This window comes from Pan paniscus, chromosome X, assembly GCF_029289425.2.
Source record: "Pan paniscus chromosome X, NHGRI_mPanPan1-v2.0_pri, whole genome shotgun sequence".
Lineage (NCBI taxonomy): Eukaryota > Metazoa > Chordata > Mammalia > Primates > Hominidae > Pan > Pan paniscus.
Window position 1 is genome coordinate 27,543,933 of NC_073272.2, and position 20,015 is coordinate 27,563,947.

Here is a 20,015-nt window from a genome sequence, read left to right on the forward strand (position 1 = left end):
TTTGTACTCATATAATTCTTAGATTTGATATTTTGGAGGACATTTATGATAAGTTACATAGGTATTGATAGATCCAATTTGGGCATCAGTATTACTATCCTATTTCAGATTTGGCTGTTTAGACATGCTTGTGTCCGTTACTGGCTGAATCTCATACAGTTGTGGTATGGGATGATTTTCCTGATTGTTCCTAATATCTAAAATGGAAGAAAAAAACACTAAGCTTTTAGGATTGGATGGATTCCTTCTAGGCTCTTACTGTGGATCTGTAAACATGCCAATAAAATGTAAAAACTCACTCTGCCATATGTCTCCACATATCTAGTTGTCTGGCATAATGAAGACATCACATCTCATTGCCATTTCTGTTTTAATCCAGATGTTCAATATTTTATATGCATACACTTAGTGCTCTTGTACCAAGGATATTTTAAATGATAAATGATAAATGATATCTTTCTCAACATCCAGTCATCCAAATACCTAATAAACTACCCTTCTCCTAGTATTTTCAATAAACTGAAGTTACCATGTTTCTCTAAGGGAATTTTGCAACTATGGAATTAATGACTTTGCCAGAACCACCAATTTTATTAAGGCCAAGAGCAAAAGGGGTAAAAAGGCTTTAGAAAACAAACTACTTACCTAATGAAAACAAATCATTGGTAAGAGAAAGGACATTTTTATAAATGCCCTAGATCTGCTGACTAACCATCCCATTTTTCTTTTTAGAAGGAAAAAAATTTCCAAGAAAATCCTTTCAAGCAAACAACGTATTTTTTTTTGAATTTTGCTAATACATTTTAAATTCTAAACTTATATTACCAGGTACCATTAGAAATCCATTCACTTTTATAATTCTAGTTTTAAAATGCCTTTATAGTTCAGTTATCACTTTATGTCTTAGATTCATTCAAAGAAGTGTAGGAGCTTTGAATTAGATTTCTTATCCTCTCTTGTCATCTTGCTTCCTGAAGCTGCCATCCTCTATCCAGTCCTTTCTCCAGATCATACCCTCTCTTCCCTCCAGCCATAAGCGCTGTCTCTTATCTCCTATCTTCTCTGAAGTTAAAGCCATTATCCATTTCCTCTGAATACCGGGAGACAATTAAAAACATACTCCTGAGGTCAGGAGTTTGAGACCAGCCTGACCAACATGGTGAAACCCTGTCCCTACTAAAAATGCAAAAATTAGCCAGGTGTGGTGGTACACACCTGTAATCCCAGCCACTCGGGAGGTTGAGACAGGAGAATCGCTTGAACCCAAGAGGCGGAGGTTGCAGCGAGCATAGATCACGCCACTGCACTCCAGCCTGGGTGACAGAGCGAGGCTCCATCTCAAATGAATGTTTGAATGAATGCCTGCACTTATGAAGCTTACATTCCAGTGGACTGTGCCTGCCTTTATATAATCTAAATGGTCTGTTAGTGGACATTTTAAAATACAAGTGCCCTTTACCTGTGAGATAAATTCAGAAAGTATTTCACTCAGGAAGACTAGATTTAGTGAAATCTTCAAAAGCCATATTAGTTAAAGTTGAGTGATGCAATATTAAGATACAGGGAGGTAGATTAAGGATTAAGAACTCTTCTTTGTATTCCCATGACCATGATTTTAAATATTTTAATATTATATTACTAATATTATTTATCTGTACAGTTTAGTAAAAAGCTTAGGTGGAACATATTTACAGTTAGAAGATCTGGATTCCAGCTTCAACATTCCCTATTCATAATTGGACAATTCTCTGAAAGTCGACTCTTTCATTATGCTTTTGAAAACTGGATTTTTCTCTCCTTATTAACAGTGATAAAATTCTTAGAATGTAACATAATTAGGGGGACATGTAGAAAGAATTTCTGTTCACTTTAGTCATCATTCATGCTACATTTCTGAGAGCTTGATAGGTCATTGTGACTTCCTTTTAAACCAATTCAAAGATGGGAATTTTATTTTTTTAATATAAAACTTTATTTTGGCCTGGCACGGTGGCTCATGACTGTAATCCCAGCACTTTGGGAGGCCAAGGTGGGCGGATCACCTGAGGTCAGGAGTTTGAGACTAGCCTGGGCAAAAGGGTGAAACCCCGTCTCTACTAAAAATACAAAAAAAATTAGCCAGGTGTGGTGGTGGCTCCCTGTAACCCCAACTACTCGGGAGGCTGAGGCAGGGGAATCGCTTCAACCCTGGAGGTGGAGGTTGCAGTGAGCTGAGATTGTGTCATTGCACTTCAGCCTGGGCGACAAGAGCGAAACTCCGTCTCAAAACAAACCCCCCAAAACCACTTTATTCTAATATTAGCATTGATAGTTGTTTCCCTCTACTGACTTGAAATCTACCTTCCTAAAATAGTCACTTATTGGTTCAGGTTTTCCCTTAAAGTATTCCACATGCCAGCTTATCCTGGTTTTCCTGAGGCTCTTCTTACTCAAGGTGGACATTTTCCATCCTCCTCTTTCCTTTCCTAGCATAATTTCTAGATATCCGTCAATTTGGTCACCTTCCTTTTTAGACTTTCTATAGTTCAACATTCTGGTAAACCATGGAATACGGAGCTATACCTATCATCCTAGGTGTGGTCTAATACAACTCTTACCACCAAATTTTCAACACTCTGTGTGCATATATGTCCTACTTGTGTGCTGTATGTTCATAAATTGTTTCCCTTTAAGACCCAGCACACTGATCTTGTGGTGAGCGATGCATACACATACTATATAGAAATATTAGGTTATGTTTGATTGCAGTGTCGAAAAGCAAAGCCAACGTTAGGGTTATATCCACAAGGTATATGGTGACTTTATTTTAATTTTTGCCACAGAAATTCTCTGTGCCAACTACCTTGCTCAGCATTTACCAATCACAGCAAGTGCTGACAAGGAAACCTACACCTCCATCTCCAGTAAAAGATAGGAAAACAAAGCGTTTCATTTGTACTTAAGGGGTGAGGAGGATAAAAAAGTATTTTTTAAGGGTTGTCTCAAATTCAAAACAATGGAGCTTTACTCTTTAGTTATTTTAAATGTTTCTCACTATGTTAATCTTAATCTTATATTCCAAAGTTAAAGCCAGGTTTTGAAGACCAAATCAGAAGAATCCTGACAGACCAGTAAGTGGCTGAGGAGTTAATTATAAAAAGAAATTATTCTCCTTAAGACATGCGTCATATAACGGACATCGTTAAAGTGTGCTTTTAATGGTCATCAAAATGACAAAGCCAAGAAAAATGAAACTTAAAAAGTTAGAAGCCATCATTGTTAAAAAGCATCAGTTGTAGGCAACAAAATAAAAACTGTAACTTTGAGGAAGAATTAGCTATTCGTTCATGAATATACTATATTAATCTGCAATTGAGCAAACCATCACTCTGAATTATATCACTGGTGTAGTCCGGTGTGGGAAGATGTCTGTTTTTAGTCATTTTATTATTGCATTTTGTCAAAATATCAAGCACATTTATGAAGACAGAGCTGTAATAGGGTTCTGTGGGGTAAAATTCTTATAAACTGATAGCTAATACTGAACTAGATCTCTATGTGTATCTATTAGAAGGTGTTTATGTGGAGGAAAGATTCTTTTTGTTGTTGTTGAAAGAGAAGAGAGGCTTTTCTTTTTTGACACCTAAAAGTAGCCGTTGGTATAGAAATGGTGAATGAGGGCAATGGAGGGGATAGGACAGTGGCACTTCTGTCACTTGCTCAGAGTTTTTTTTTTTTTTTTTTTTAGTTTTTATGTTGTTATAGCAATATAGAAACTAATAATTTTTAAAAATTGAATCCACTCACGTTGTCACCAAAAATCTTCAGTGTTAGTATTTTTGGAGACATCTTTTATACAAGCATAGAGTTAGAAAAATGGGTAGGGAGATAGAAATGATTGTATAAAAACTGGGTTATATTATACATTCTAATTTAAATAAAATACTAAAATTTGATTGGATTTATTTTGATGATAAAGAAAATGGAGTGAAACTGAACCTATCTGTATTCTTCAATACAAGATGTATTAGTTCCTAAAATATCCATTTGAAACTGAGAGAAAAGGTTGTTACATAAATGAAAGGATTTTCATTCATTGTGCCATTTTAAAAAGCTAACTTTCAATTTTAGATGGTATTTGTTTACTCTCTTCTATAAAAGATGAAGTACTTATTTTTAAAAATTTACTCCATTTTTAAATTGTGCATATATTTTAACTTTGCCAAGATTTACAGTAGAATCTTTTAACTTACACGCTGATTTTACAAGTTAACCTTTAATCTTCACAATCACAAGTACATTTATTAACATTTATTATGTTTACAGATGCTTGATATTTAAACAAATTAGAGTAAATTCTGTAGGCAAGGGAGAACTCTTTGGAATTTTCTATCACTTTTCCATTCACCACTGGATTTTATTTTTGTTTTTGAATTCCCAGAGAGCTGCATAGTGAATAAATGTATAATATTAAAACAGAATGGAATCAACCCTGCAGGAGAACAGAAATGTTTTTGAATTGTCTACCAATCCCTTATTCACAATAAGTATTTGATAAGTAGCTTAAAGGCAGAATGGTTTGCATACCCAGTTATCTGCATACAGATTTCCTTTAGTTCCTTCCTTTTGTCAAAGGAGTAGTTTTCAAGGCAGCGTTAGTCTTTATAATATTTAATATAAAAGGTTGCAGACACAAAACCATGTGCATTGAACTCTCTTAGAGGTTTAAAGGATTTTTGAGGGTAATTTTTGCATTAATATGACTTTTATCTTACACACCTATTAGCATTCAAGTTAAGTCACAGTCCTATATGACACTTAATGGATATGTATATATACATATATATGAAAATATGTTTAAGTATGCATGAGTGTGTATGTGTATATATATTCATGTGCATATGTGTGTGTTTGTATATGTGTGTATATGTGTGTGTATAGTAATTACTCTGGTCTTTTAAGCTTGGTTGCATATTTAGTTTCAACGTTTCCCATCAGTCCTTTTTATCACAGTTATTCCACTCCTCAATTATTTTATTTTGTTTCATCTTTTGGTTTCCTGATCTTTTATGTGGAGTAGTTTTTCAAAAAGTGTCTTGAGAAGCTGGCTTCTTTAATGTTTAAAAATATCTTCTTGTTACTGATCTTTTTAAACAACAATGTGTCTGGGTATCCTAGGCTTGATCCTCAGAACTCATAGTGTGCCATTGCCCTCTGACATTAGCTACTCATGTGGAGACTCTGAGGCCTGTCTACATTTCCCCCTTGATAGGTGACTTGATTTTTCTTCCTGGATGTCTGAAGAATTATTTATATTTGAAAGCTTATTTAATCTTTACATTAGAGCCTCAACAAATTTTTGCTAATGTGACCTTTAAAAATTCTATTCATCACTCTTTTAAATACTTCGAATTGTTATCACTATGACTTCTAGTTTTATGTTTAAATACAGGTTTATGTTCAAATTATTGGATTGCTTATTTTTGGAGCATCAATTTTCAGACAGGAAATTTATGGTAGTTATTCTCTGTAGATTTGAATACCAGATATTGAAACTGTCTTTTTGTTCTTCTAAAATGGGAAGGGCAACTTGGTTAGAAATCTCATCTAACAGCTCTTTTATATATATATTTTTTTGCTACAGGGAAATAATCATATACCACAGTAGAGATAATAGTAGAGTGGACCTGATGTACCCGTTAGTCAGCTTAAACATTTATGATCAATACATAATTGATGCTTCAGGCCATGATACAGGAAGAGGCACTAGACTTTCCTTTCTTCCATATATATATGTATATTTATATATATTTGTGTATATATATGTGTGTATGTATATATGTGTGTATATATGTGTATATGTGTGTATATGTATATATGTGTATATGTGTATATATGTGTATATGTGTATATATGTGTATATGTGTATATATGTATATGTGTATATATGTATATATGTGTATATATGTATATATGTGTATATATATATTAGTCTGTTCTTGCACTGCTATAAAGAAATACCTGAGTGCATAATTTATAAAGAAAAGAAGTTTGTCTCACAGTTCTGCAGGCTATATAGGAAGCATAGTAGCTTCTGCTTCTGGGGAGCCTTCAGGAAACTTACAATCATGGTGGAAGGTGAAGGGGAAGCAGGCACATGACTGCAGCAGGAGAAAGAGAGAGAGTGCCACACACTTTTAAACAACCAGATCTCATGAGAACTTACTATCATGAGAACAGCATCAAGGGGGAAATCCACCCCCATGATCCAGTCACCTCCCACCAGGCCCCACCTCCAACACTGGAGATTAAAATTCGACATGAGATTTGGGTGGGGGCACAGATCCAAATCATATCAATATATATGCAAACCAAAAATAAAATTCTAAGCCCCCTAACCAACTGAATGGACCTCTCCTATTGGCCAAGGGGATTCCAAGGTAAACCTGAAAAAACAAATTCAGGCCAGTATGGGAAGGCAGGGTTAGACATGCCTCATTATACTCTTCTCCCTTTGGAATTCAGGCACAACTGTCCAGCATTAACATTAAAACAGATATCTTAAGACTGACAAAACAGACTCTTTGTAGCAATAAGATACCAAATTCCAACCTGACTCTAGTGTAGCATCACAGGACAGACAGGGAGCCCTGAAATAAATTGACATATTGGCCGGGCGTGGTGGCTCATGCCTGTAATCCCAGCATTTTGGAAGGCCAAGGCAAGTGGATCACCTGAGGTCAGGAGTTCGAGACCAGCCTGGCCAACATGGTAAAACCCCATCTTTACTAAAAATACAAAAATTAATCTGGCATGGTGGTGGGCACCTGTAGTGCCAGCTACTTGGAAGGCTGAGGCAGGAGAATCGCTTGAAGTGGGAGGTGGAGGTTGCAGTGAGCTGAGATTGCGCCATTGCATTCCAGCCTGGGCAACAAGAGTGAAACTCTGTCTCAAAAAAAAATAAATAAATAAAATAAAATAAAAAAAGACTGACAAAACAGACTCTTTGTAGCAATAAGTTACCAAATTTCAACCTGACTCTAGTGTAGCATTATAGGACAGACAGCGAGCCCTGAAATAAATTGAAGTATTTTACCAAAATACATTTCTTTGACATATTTTGAAATGGCCCTGGAAACTGTCTCTTGAGGGGAAGATCTACATTCTGTAAAGAATCCCCTTCCCTTTCCAGGCCTTTTCCTGATCCAGGAGAGATTTAAGTAAGAGTCTGGCACCTTTCATGATCTCACAAGAGATATTTACCTTCTATTCTCTCTGAAGCTTGCTACCTGGGGGCTTCATCTACATAACAAGGACCTTGGCTTCCATAACCCCCCTTATCTACAATCATTTCTTTCTGCTGACTTCTACTCTTGAGGCAGAGCTTAGCCCTTTCAACCAATTGCCAATCAGGAAATATTTAAACGCACCTATGATGTGGAAGCCCCCTCCCCCACCTTCAAGATGTCCCTCCTTTTTGGGCTGAATCAACGTCCACCTTACACATATATATTGATTTATGTCTCTGCCTGTAACTGCTGTCTTCCTAAAGTGTGTAAAAATCAAGCTGTAACCCAACCGATTTGGGCACATGTTCTCAGGACCTCCTAGGACTGTCATGGGTCACAGACCTCACATTTGGCTTAGAATAAATCTCTGCAAATTTTTACCGAGTTTGACTTCTTTTCATTGACATATATGTATAATTTTTGGACATTGCACAACAGGAAATTCAGGCCCGTGGTCTCTGTGAAAAGGAAAACAAATGTGTGCCCTGTGATTGTCCTGGCCTGTTGTGTGGAGGCACATGCTATCCTGCCCTATACTGAAAGGAATCACAGGCAGAGCATGAAACTTCCTCTGATTTGAAGAGACAGGGAGGTCTAGGTGGCTAAGACTTATAGGGCATAGTATGAGAGAGGAGGGAGTTAGTTGCATGAGGAAAAAGCTTCAGAAACCTGCATGGGAGTAAACTATACATGTGTATGGAGAAATTATGGCAGTATGGGGAAAACAAACCAGAAAGCTGTAACTAAACAGCTCCCAGATGTCACTCAGGGCTGATAGATACCAGGACACTCCTGTTTCAGTCCCTGACAGTTTCTGTATTTCCAGCATCAACTACCAGACACAGGAGTGAGCAAACCTTCAGCTCATTCCAGCCCCTAGCCTTGGAGCAATCCCAGCTAATGCTGTATGGAGCAGAGACAGGCTCTCTCTACTGAACCCTGCCCAGATTGCAAATTCATGAGCTGAATAAATGTTCTAAGCTAAAAACAATGGGGTGGTTTGTAACTTAGCATTACATATCTAGAACACATCCTGTATGCTTTCAACTTGTAATTGCTATGTGTGTTTTATTAATCAGTTACTGTATTATTTCCAAATGCAAGGTAAAAGTGGCTCTCTGGGGAATGGTTCCTTTCTGTCCTGTAGCTTGCACTCACCTCCAATACTTGCCCTTCTAGGTTGGGAGAATCTAATTCAGCGAAGTGTTTCTCTACATCAGGATGATGCTAAATGACTGATGAGGACATGGGTCTTAGTAAGAGCACTGCCAGAGACTTTAAATTTGATGAGACTCCTTGGCTAAAGCAACCTCTGAATGAAATTGTCTTCAGAGAAAAAAAAAATGCTTTAACAAAGTCTTCCCCTTTCCCCTGCAATTTTTTCCAACTTAGAAAGTATTGACAGTGTTTCCCAGGATGTCGTTTACTCATTTCCTACCACACAGCACCATTTCTCTTGGTAAGAATGGCGTTGTCCCTAGGTGACTTTTTATCAGTCTGAAATTCATACCATCTATTTGAAACTATTTGTTAGTTCAAGTTCTGCAGAAAGATTTTCCTTATTTTCCCCAATTTGGTCATAAAGATCAGCTTTTGTCACCCAATTATGCAGGCTCATCTAGCAAGGATGTCCTCTATTTCCCAAATAGTCTATTATGACCATATGTTGTTCTTACAATGGAAACAAATTAACACACACACACAAACTATATTGGAAAATGTTTATGTACTTCAGAAAACCTTCTGTAAAGAAAGTTTAAGAGTCTAAGGTAAACTGGGAAAATATTTCCTGCAAATATGATAGATTTAAAGCAGGCCCCAACCTAAACATTGTCAACATTTCGAGCCACATAAATTTTTGCTGTGAGGGGCAGTCCTACACATTGGAGGATACTTAGCAGCATCCCTGGTCTCTACCAATCAGATGCAGTTAGTATACTTCCAGTTTTGATGAGCAAAAAAGGTCTCCATACAATGTCAATATCCCCTGTGAGGTGCCAAATCCACCTCCAGTTTAGAATAACTGATTTTTGGCTTTTCCCCTTTATTAGTTAGGCTGTGCTATGTTGTACTAATTGTGATAGATAGGGAGTTAACACAAAATTTTTGTTTTCACTCACTTCACTGTATTTTGAAAGTCAGTTGGCTCTTCTTTGTGGTTCTTCCTCAATGAAGGAAATCTAGGACAGCTTCCATATTGATAATTTAGACCTCTATATTACAACTTCAGGCTTCTTTATTGCAGTTTAGCCATCTCAAGAGTTCTTTACTTCTTGCTATATGAATGAGAGAACAAGCCAAGGAGAATTCACAGTGCTTTATACTGACTCACAGTAGGAGTGATACATGCCCATTGGTGACATAGCTGCCCTGTCACCCCAATCTAACTGCCATGAAGACTGTACACAGAAAAATAATGGTGTGGTAACCAATCTCACCATTTTCACCAAATATATCTTATCTGAAAATGATTTCTTGAAGTAATTTAGAAATCTTTACTGTTAAACATGCAATGTCAAAATTACAAAATGTGTAGAGTAGTAACCAAAGAAATAAAAGTGATTAATAAATATGTTAAATTGTTTAAGTTAGCTAATAATCAAAAGAAAATATTAAAATGATTTGCTTTTATAATATTGACATATTTAACAGTGGTAATACACAATGCTGATGAGGATAAAATAAGATAGCAATTTTATATATTACTGGTGAGATGGTCAGTTATTGAAAACTTTGTAGAAAAACATTGTTAGTAGATATCAAAGACCTTATAATGCTCACACTTTTTGATTCAGTAATACCATTTGTATAAACATACTCTATGACAAAGAGGTAATCAGATATATATTTATGTGAAATGATTTTTATTAAAGCAATTTTATAGATGTAAATACTTGGAGTAACAAGCACATGCAAGAGTCAGGAACCAAGTAAATACAAACACTCAGACATCCTCTTATCACACTTCGGTTTGGGTCAACAAAAAATAATCACAGAGAATCTAAAAGGGTTCACATTTTCATCTTTATTGTAGTTAAAGCTAGAATGGAGAACAGGCCAATGCATCTGGCCTCTGACCTTCAGCTCCTAACTTAGCTCTTGCAAAGTTCTTGACTGTAAATAATTCAGAGGATGGAACAAATATGGCAGACCCCTGGGATGGACCTGTCAGAAGCTTGAGGGGAGGTCATTTAAGAGACAAAACAGAGAGAGGGTTGTAGGTTGGTTTATTTTATTTTTTAATTTTTTTGATTATACTTTAAGTTCTGGGATACATGTGCAGAATGTGCAGGTTTGTTACATAGGTATACACGTGCCATGGTGGTTTGCTGCACCCATCAACCCATTATCTGCATTAGGTATTTCTCCTCATGCTCTCCCTCCCCTAGCTGCCTGACCCCCAACAGGCTCTAGTATGTGGCATTCCCCTCCCTATGTCCATGTGTTCTCATTGTTCAATTCCCACCTATGAGTGAGAACATGCAGTGTTTGGTTTTCTGTCCTTGCCATAGTTTGCTGAGAATGATGGTTTCCAGCTTCACCCATGTCCCTGCAAAGGACATGAACTCATCCTTTTAATGGCTGCATAGTATTTCATGGTGTATATGTGCCACATTTTCTTTATCCAGTCTATCATTGATGGACATTTGGGTTGGTTCCAAGTCTTTGCTATTGTGAACAGTGCTGCAATAAACATACATGTACATGTGTCTTTATAGTAGTATGATTTATAATCCTTTGGGTATATACGCAGTAATGGGATTGCTGGGTCAAATGGTATTTCTGGTTCTAGATCCTTGAGGAATTGCCACACTATCTTCCACAATGGTTGAACTAATTTATACTCCCACCAACAGAGTAAAAGTGTTCCTATTTCTCCAAATCCTCTCCAGCATCTGTTGTTTCCTGACTTTTTAATTATTGCCATTCTAACTGGGGTTGGTTTATTTTTAGACACTACTGGTAATTTGGACCAATCAATTTGAGGCTTTAAAGCAGCCTCCATTCAAGTAATCCATTCTTCTTCCAAAATGTTATCACTGAAAATCAGATACAGTACAAGTTAGAAGCTCCATGGTGGTAATGCTTCTTCCTGGAGGATGAAAAAAGACATTTCCTCATAGAGTGGATTGGAGAAGGGGGATATTTAGGGAAAGGGAGGGAGAAAAGAGTACCCTATCTAACATAATCAGGCACATTTAAGTGATGGGATATTATGCACTCAATGAAAATAATGATTAGAGAAGTATTTAATATATGAAAATGGCAATAATATCAAGGCAAATCAAGAGAAAAATGCAGATTAAAGAGTTGTATAAACAATACCAAATCATTTACTTAGATAAAGAGATGGTGGTGATGCACAACTATAGTCCCAGGTACTCAGGAGGCTGAGATGGGAGGATCACTTGAGTCAAGGGGTTCAAGGCCAGCCTGGGAAACATAGAGCATGTCTCTTAAATATATATATGTATACACACACACACAGACACACACAGACATATATATGTATATGATATGATAGAAATTACCTCTGAGTGATGGGATACAGAATAATTAATATATTTAGCTTCTATGCTTTCCTGTTTTTTTTCTGTATTTTAAAAAATGTGCTTTAGCAACTTACTAAAATATTTGATATCCCAATCTATTGATCTGTATCTGGCTACTACTAAAATTTAGGGGAAGTGCATGTGGTCATTGGCGTAGGTAGACCATATATCTAATTCCTACATGCACAGATTAGCTGCAGATGGGCATCATACCAGGTTAAAGGTTGCATCAGATTAAGGGTTCAGAGAAGGAGCAAGGGCTGGGAAAATGGTCATGTTGAATATAAGCATCTCTTCAATTAGGGGTTAGCTAGATAGGCAAATTAAAATAAAGACAATTCATATGTGAGTGGGAGCTGGGGAGGGCAGTGTGTATGTGCAGAAATGAGTTTTAAAACCCAGGCAGTCAGCACTTGGTAGATCTATAATAGAAACTAGGAGACTGGGCGTGGTGGCTCACACCTGTAATTCCAGCACTTTGGGAACCTGAGGCGGGTGGATCACCTGAGCTCAGGAGTTTGAGACCAGCCTGGCCAACATGGTGAAACCCCGTCTCTACTAAAAATTAAAAACAACAACAAAAAATTAGCCAGGCATGGTGGTGCATGCCTGTAATCTCAGCTAATTGGGAGGCTGAGGCAGGAGAATTGCTTGAACCTGGGAGGTGGAGGTTGCAGTGAGCCGAGATTGCATCACTACTCTCCAGCCTCGGTGACGGAGCAAGACTCTGTCTCAAAACAAACCAACAGAAAAACAAAAACTAGGAAACTAGGATCACTAACATTGTTCCAGTAGCTTCTGTTTGAGGAATTTGGTTTTTTTTTTTTTAAGCATTTAGGCAGGTAGAAATGCATATGCAAGTTTCTAGCAGAAAGGAGGACCCTGTTTGCCACACATACCTCTAAACCTTACTGAGAGTCACTTCTGAGTAACCCTGATGTAGGTATCCACAGGTTGCTGATAATTAGGAACCAGCTGGCTGCATAGTGAGTGAGGCTGAGGCACAGATTTTTTTTTTTTTTTTTGGCAGTTAGTTCCCTGACACCTGTTGTGCTTTGTAAGTTCCATTTATACTTTTTAATATATCTGCTCCTTCCTCACTGATGCTCTGACAACTGTAAAAGAATGTTTCCACCAGAGCATTAACTTTGCTTCAGATTTGAAGCTTTCATTTTATGTGTATAGGAAAGCAGATAACCTGTTCAAAATACATATTGAGTGAGTTAATATGTTTCAGAGAATTACTGCTTTAGTATTTGTACTTTGTGAAAACTATAATTGTGTCTTAAATGATTTTATTTTTGTATATGGTAAGGTCCAGATATAGCCTAGAGCAGTGGTTCTCAAAGTGCATTCCCTGACCAGCCTCATCAGCACCACCTGGGAATGCAAATTCTTAGGCCCTGCCCCAGATCTAATGCATCGGGAACTCTGGGAGTGCGGATCAGCACTGTGTGTTTCTTTAAATTGACAAATTATAGATGTGTGCTGTAATCAGCATTCAAAAGCATTCCAGAAATTAGTAGTTAATATAAGATCATGTTCTATTGATTAATTTGTGTGAGTGTGACCAAGACAGAGCATTAACAGGTGAAGACTCAACACAAAGAATAAACGTCAATGACAGAATAGCCCACAATGGTACAGATAACAGAGGAAGAGAGTGGAGATTCATGGACTTCTAGGGGCTCCTGGAATCACATCACCTAAGTGACTGTCTACATGTGAATACAATCTGCTCCATGAGCCAAATACCGACTCCAACAAACTTGATATTTTAAGAATATCAAAGAAAGACACATGTGCCTGGCCAATGGGGAATACAAGAGAGAGGATTTCCAGGAATGAGTGCACTCTTTCTCTCCCTCCAAAATGTAAATGAAAAACATTCTGAAATCTTCCTTTCACATGTCCTTCCCTTCTACCTAACTTTGACTACAGGTACACATTTTGGACAATTAAAACATATCCATATTTGACTAGAGGCTATTTTCAAAGTTGAAATGGTCTAACACACAGGTCTAAGACAATCATTGGTGACTCTTAGTTGATGAGCCTTAGCTTGCTGTCCTTGCTTTGAAATCCTATATTTTTCACTAAATCTAAAACATTTGATTTCAATGATTAATAAGAAAACCTACAATACTGAGTGTCAGGACCTGTACTAAAGTTTTATACTTAGCATCTCATTTCAGCTTCAATACATGGAGAGGGTCATAAAATACCTCCCATGGAAAGGTGAAGAAAATAATGCTCAGAGAGATTAAATGCCTCTCCCAAGGCCATAAGGCCAATGAGTGGTAGAGCTCAGATTGTAACAAAAATGGCTGACTCAAAACCCATGTGTTTAAGCGAGAGAATGAGGAAGTCCCACACCAGATGAAGGCACAACCCCATGTCCTTTTGGGAAGGTAAACCTCCTCTTTCAGGGTAACCCTGAGGTCACAGCAGTACACAGTTATTATCACCTGATAGGCTCATAAGGCTGTGTCCTAGGATGGAAAAACATTTGAAATATGTAAACTGTGTACTTCTCCATTGATTTGAGATGGGACCCAGGCCTTGGATATTTTTCTTCATTTAATGCTTTATTGAAGCATAATGTATTTGCAATATACATACTGAATACCATCTTAAGCCTTGATATGTTTAAAAGCTCCCTCAGGTGATTGTAATTTGCAGCCAGGGTTAAGTACCCATATTGACAGGGGAAAACAATAAAAATCCTTATGTTCTTAAGAGCTTTCTTCCTTTATTCATTGAATTCACATTTTAGTTTTTCTGTTCTTGTTAAGAATCTATCTGCAACTGATGTTATAGTAATTATGCTTGTGTTTTCCAGACAATGTGGACACCAAGCACATACACAATTAGGATACTCTAAATGTGTTAACTGTTCATAATATTCTTTGAGAATTCCTTTTTTAGAGGTGGCAAGGATTTGAAAAAATTTGCCTGTTCAACCTCATTAATATTTAGTGAAGTGCCTAGATTAAATTGAGCTGATCACTGAACAGGTGCAAAGGGACCTGCTTAATAAGTGGAGAATTTCTATGGCATCAACATAGCCACATTCTTTGTAGACAAATGAATATGATTTAGTTTGTATGCATGAAGCACAATTTCACTGTTGGCCCAGATGTTGATCAGCAACACTAGAAGTGAGGGGAACAATCTGAAAATCTGGATGGAAAACTAAAGTATTTGTTCAGAATAAAAAATATTTGTGGCTAAAAGGGTAAAAAATACTGTGCTGTTTAGCCTCTATTCCATAGATAATAAGCACCAGAAAAACAGTTCAGATTCTGCTGCCTAGCAGAATGAGCAAAGAACAGCAGTAATCCAGTTTTTGTGGTTAAAACTGTGCCACTGATATTTTTGCTCACGCAGGCTGTTGGGCTAAAAGTGAACAGGAGTGCACAACTATAAAATGAATATCATTAGCCTTTGAGCATTTCCACCTTCTGTATGAAATTGGAAACAGGGGAAACCAAATAAGCGCCAGTTACTTCTCTAAGTAGCATTATTTTTATAATAGTAAGAAACAAGCTGCTTCAAACAACAGAAACAATTGTTCCTGAGATCTAGATTCTGAGTCCTCATATTAAATGTGAAAATAAGCAGTCATAAACAAGACATATTGACAGAATATAATTTAAACCGTGGCTCCCTGTGCATAGTCCCAGTGATTTGAAATTCATCACTAACTGAAACATTCAACATTTCTGTCTCATAATTTATGCAGGTTCTAAAAGCCTGACATTGCTTAGAATCATGAGCCTCATAGTTCTTTATTACTTTAAGAGAACAATGGTAATGAGATGGATATAGGCAGGTTGAAAGCTTGCTGGGGCTGAGGATGAATTGTAAGAGCGAGAAGCACCAAGTCAGGATAGATAAATTAAATTTTATGCATTAAAATTAGAGGTCTAGTTTCATGCAATCAAAACATATAAAGGGCTTGGGAAAAATAAAAACGCAAGACAAAATAAAACTGAATACTTTGATTTTAATGAAAACATTTACTAGTGAAAAATAAACAGTTTTAATATGATAATTAAAGATGAACTAAGGATTAGAACTCTCATACATTGTTGGTGGGAATGTAAAAGGATGCAGCCCCTTTGGAAAAGTGTGGTAGTTCTTCAATGTTAAACACAGAGTTACCATATGACCCAGCAATTCCACTCCAAAAAGAACTGAAAACATATGTCAACAAAAACGGGGTTCATAGATGTTCACAGCAGCATTATTCATAATAGCCAAAAAAATGAAACCACAAGAATGCTCATGAACTGACGAATGGATAAACAAAATGTTTTATATCCATACAATGGAATATTATTCGGTCGTAAAAAAGAAGTACTGATACATGCTATAATATGGATGAATCTTGAAAACATTTTACTAGGTTAAAAGCCAGACACGAAAAAACCATGTAGTGTTTAATTTCATCTATATGAAATACCCAGAATAGGTAAATCCATAGAGTCAGAAAATAGACTGGTGGTTGTCTAGAGCTGGGTGGGGAGAGCTTGAGGGAAAATGGTGAGTGACTGCTGATGGGAACAGGAGTTTCCCATTTTTAGGGTGATGAAAATGTTCTGAAATAAAATAGCAGCAGTGGTTGCATAATTCTATAAGTACAATTGACTCTTGAACAACATGGGTTTCAACTGCACAGATCCACTTATATGTGGAGATTTTTCAACTAAACGCAGATGGAAACGACAGTATTCTCAGGATGTGAAACCCACATCTATGGAATGTGGATTTTTCATATATGTGGGTTCTACAGGGCTGACTGTGGGACTTAAGTATGCACAGATTTTGGTATACATGAGGGTCCTGGAACCAATCCCCTGCATATACTCAGTGACCACCATATTACTAAAGATCACTGAATTGTACATTTTTAAAAGATGTAGTTTATGGTATGTGAATCATATCTCAATAAAGCTATTAAACAAGTGAAAAAGAAGATGAACTACATAGTGATATCAAGTACTGATTACTTTAAAGAAGCTGTGGCTTGGGGAACAGTAGAAGTGGTATAGAATTCATCTTCTAAACAAAGGCAATAATGGAGATGGATGGGGACTATGTAATTATAGTCAGCTGGCAAAATTATAAACTTTTTCAGCCAAAGTTTAAACAATGTAGAAAAAGAGAAATTCAAATCACTTCTGTGAGGTTCAGGTTTAAACCGAATTGAAAGAAACAAAAAAACAAATTTAACAACTCATTGAAATCAACAAAATAACTGTTCCTTGAGGCTATTGTATAAAATTACTAATTTGAGCATGCAATTAGTAATATCTCTGTGTATTTTTTAAAGTTGCTGAGGCGCTAATTTTGTGTGTGTGTGTGAGTGTGTGTGAGTGTGTGTGTGTGTGTGTGTGTGCCTAAGAAATATCCCAAGTGACGCAGAATGTATAAGATATTCTTGCACAGGAAACTATGGAGTATGTGAGTTACTTTATGAATTACCATAGTCAATATTAACGAATTATTACAAAAATCATCCTGCCTAGGGAATCCAAAGTATATGTTTTTAAGTTTTGAGCTTAAGAAATTTTGAATTAGGGTTTACAGTTTTGATTTCTTATAATGCCCCTCCCATCATAATAGTTATGGAACTGAAACTTGGATATACTAAAACAGAGGTATTTCCTTTTCCTTTCCTACTTTCTTATTTTTCTTGGCCCTCAAATGGCCTAGTTTATAAAACAGTGATTAGTCCAAATAGGGTCATATCTTAAGTGTATGGAATTTTAATATGAACACTAATACGCAATTGAAATAAAAGTTTATGAGAGGCCCGAACACACTTGTGCTAGCTAATTCTCCCTCAGGTGGGAAATTCTCCAGATACACTTGGAAGGCATTTGTGTGGCAAACAAGTTGGTGAGGACATTAGGAATAATTTGTGTCAAATATTAAAGGATTTACGTGAACTGGTGCATGTACAAGAATTTTGGGATACTGCATATCTGCTATCTTTCCAACTTACTTTGGTCAGTAATAACACATAATGTAGTAAATTTTCTACATTTTCTCACCAGTTCTAATATTCATTCTCATTTCTGATTGTTGGAAACCTAGGAACCCAGAGCAGGGTAAGCAGTAAGTTTTCCTGTAGATATTGCTTTCTCAATGCTCAGTATTTACTTTATGGGACTAAAACAATCTCTGGATATGGGCCAATGGAATTGAGAGCTACTATAGAATTTTGAAATGTGCTATAATCAATTGTGCATTTGCATTTTATATGCTGAATCTTGTGGAGCACAGTCATGGTGAACAGTATTTGTGAATGTGCTTTGTATGGACAATAATATGGCTAATACGTCAACTTTCTGATTAGGTGATTAAGTATTTACACATTGTAATATTTGGCATAATTATTTGGTAATTCTCAATATTCATTTCAATTTTTTCAGATATCTTTGGTTTAGGGCATTTGGGGCCGTGAGTATATACCTAAGGGTTTCTGCAAAAATCAGAGTTCACTAGAATTCTTGTGCCCTAAATGAGCAATAATAAAGGCAAGGGAAATGAGAAAGTAGATTAAAATAGTGGGTCTCAAATATGGGGTTTTAAGCACATATTTTGGCTCATGGGAATGCAAACTGAAAGATTTTATGTAAAAATCTTGCAACTCAATTATTTATTGTTATTTTACACCAAGTACATGGATTTAATTTGTTGATCTAAGTGCTTCATGACTTTAATATTTTGGTTTTCCTCTGAAATTAGTTTGGATGGTTTTATTCTCTAGGCTCAGAAAAATTTGACACATTAGGTCATCTAGACCTGTACAGTTTAGGGCCAACTTCAGGATCATTAGGCCACAGGTCAAAGTGAACAAAAATAATGCATATAAAGAAGAAGAAAAATTTTTCTGGAGAGGGCATCAGCATAATTTAATCACATATACAATACATAGCATGAAATAAAGTTGGATAACTGTACAATGATAGCTCAAAAGAGAAAAAAATGAAGTAATAAGCTCTCATAGTAAAGTGTGGAGATAAATAAAAATACAACTAAATTGGAAAAATAAATATGAACTGCTGATCCTCTGTCCCTCTTTTCTTTTTAAGGGAACTCTTTCTTTGTCAATAAAGTGACTACTCTCTGGCACTATCCTGGCTACTCAGGTCATTAAATAGAACAACCTAATATGCTTTCTAGGTTCCCATATATTTGAACTCAACATTATATTCCACTAAAAGAAAAAATTTCTCGTTTGGGGAAGAAGCAAATAAAGATGAGCTTGGAGCATCTTATTATTGCAAGAAAGCCAGGATTCATTAAGAGAAACATGAATTCGTGTTTAAAAGGACAAAGTGGCCAGCATACAAAGAGGGCTGCCAATCACCAAGTAGTGACAATTTCATGTTAAAAAGGGATGGAATTATTAAAGTTAATTACAACATTGAGTTTAGAAGAAGTCCTGGTTTCATGTCAATACTATAAATGGAATGGGCACTCAGAACTTCTTAAATGTAATTGCAATACATAAACCATAATGCATGAATTTTAATAGTGTCTATAAAATATACGTCAATTAACACAAATTAGATAATTGCTACACTGAACTTCTGATGAACCATTGGGCTGCAAAATACAGAGTTTTTAAAAATATATACAGATAAATAAAAATTTAATAATGAGAGTGCTGAGTGGGAAATTAAATGGGAATCCTGAATGGGGAGAAATAAGGGAGGATTTAAAAGGGCAATCTATTGTATAGGAGAAAGAAATAGTATAAATATTATCTTATAGAAATAAAAGGAGTGACTTTTTACATTAAAAGTAAATTTTAGAGATCAGGCTAACCTTTGAGAGGAGGAAGAGAGAAAGAAGAAATAAAGCAAGCAAGACTATGAAATGGTTTGCATTCTCTTGGCCACAATAATGAAAGTAGTGAAAAACATAGTAAAGGTCAAACTGAGTGGAGTCATTATCCAAATTGAGGGTGAATTGTGTGCATTCTAATTTTGTTACAGTGGCATTAGGTCCCAAACTGCCATGGAAACACAATAGGGGAAATATCACATTTAAATGGTATTTCTTGAGAGGTGAGGACAAATGCAATCTATATTTTTATTTTGTTTTTAAACCTCACCTTTTATTTTAAATATAGGGGTACGAGTACAGGTTTGTTACATGGGCATATTGCACTCAG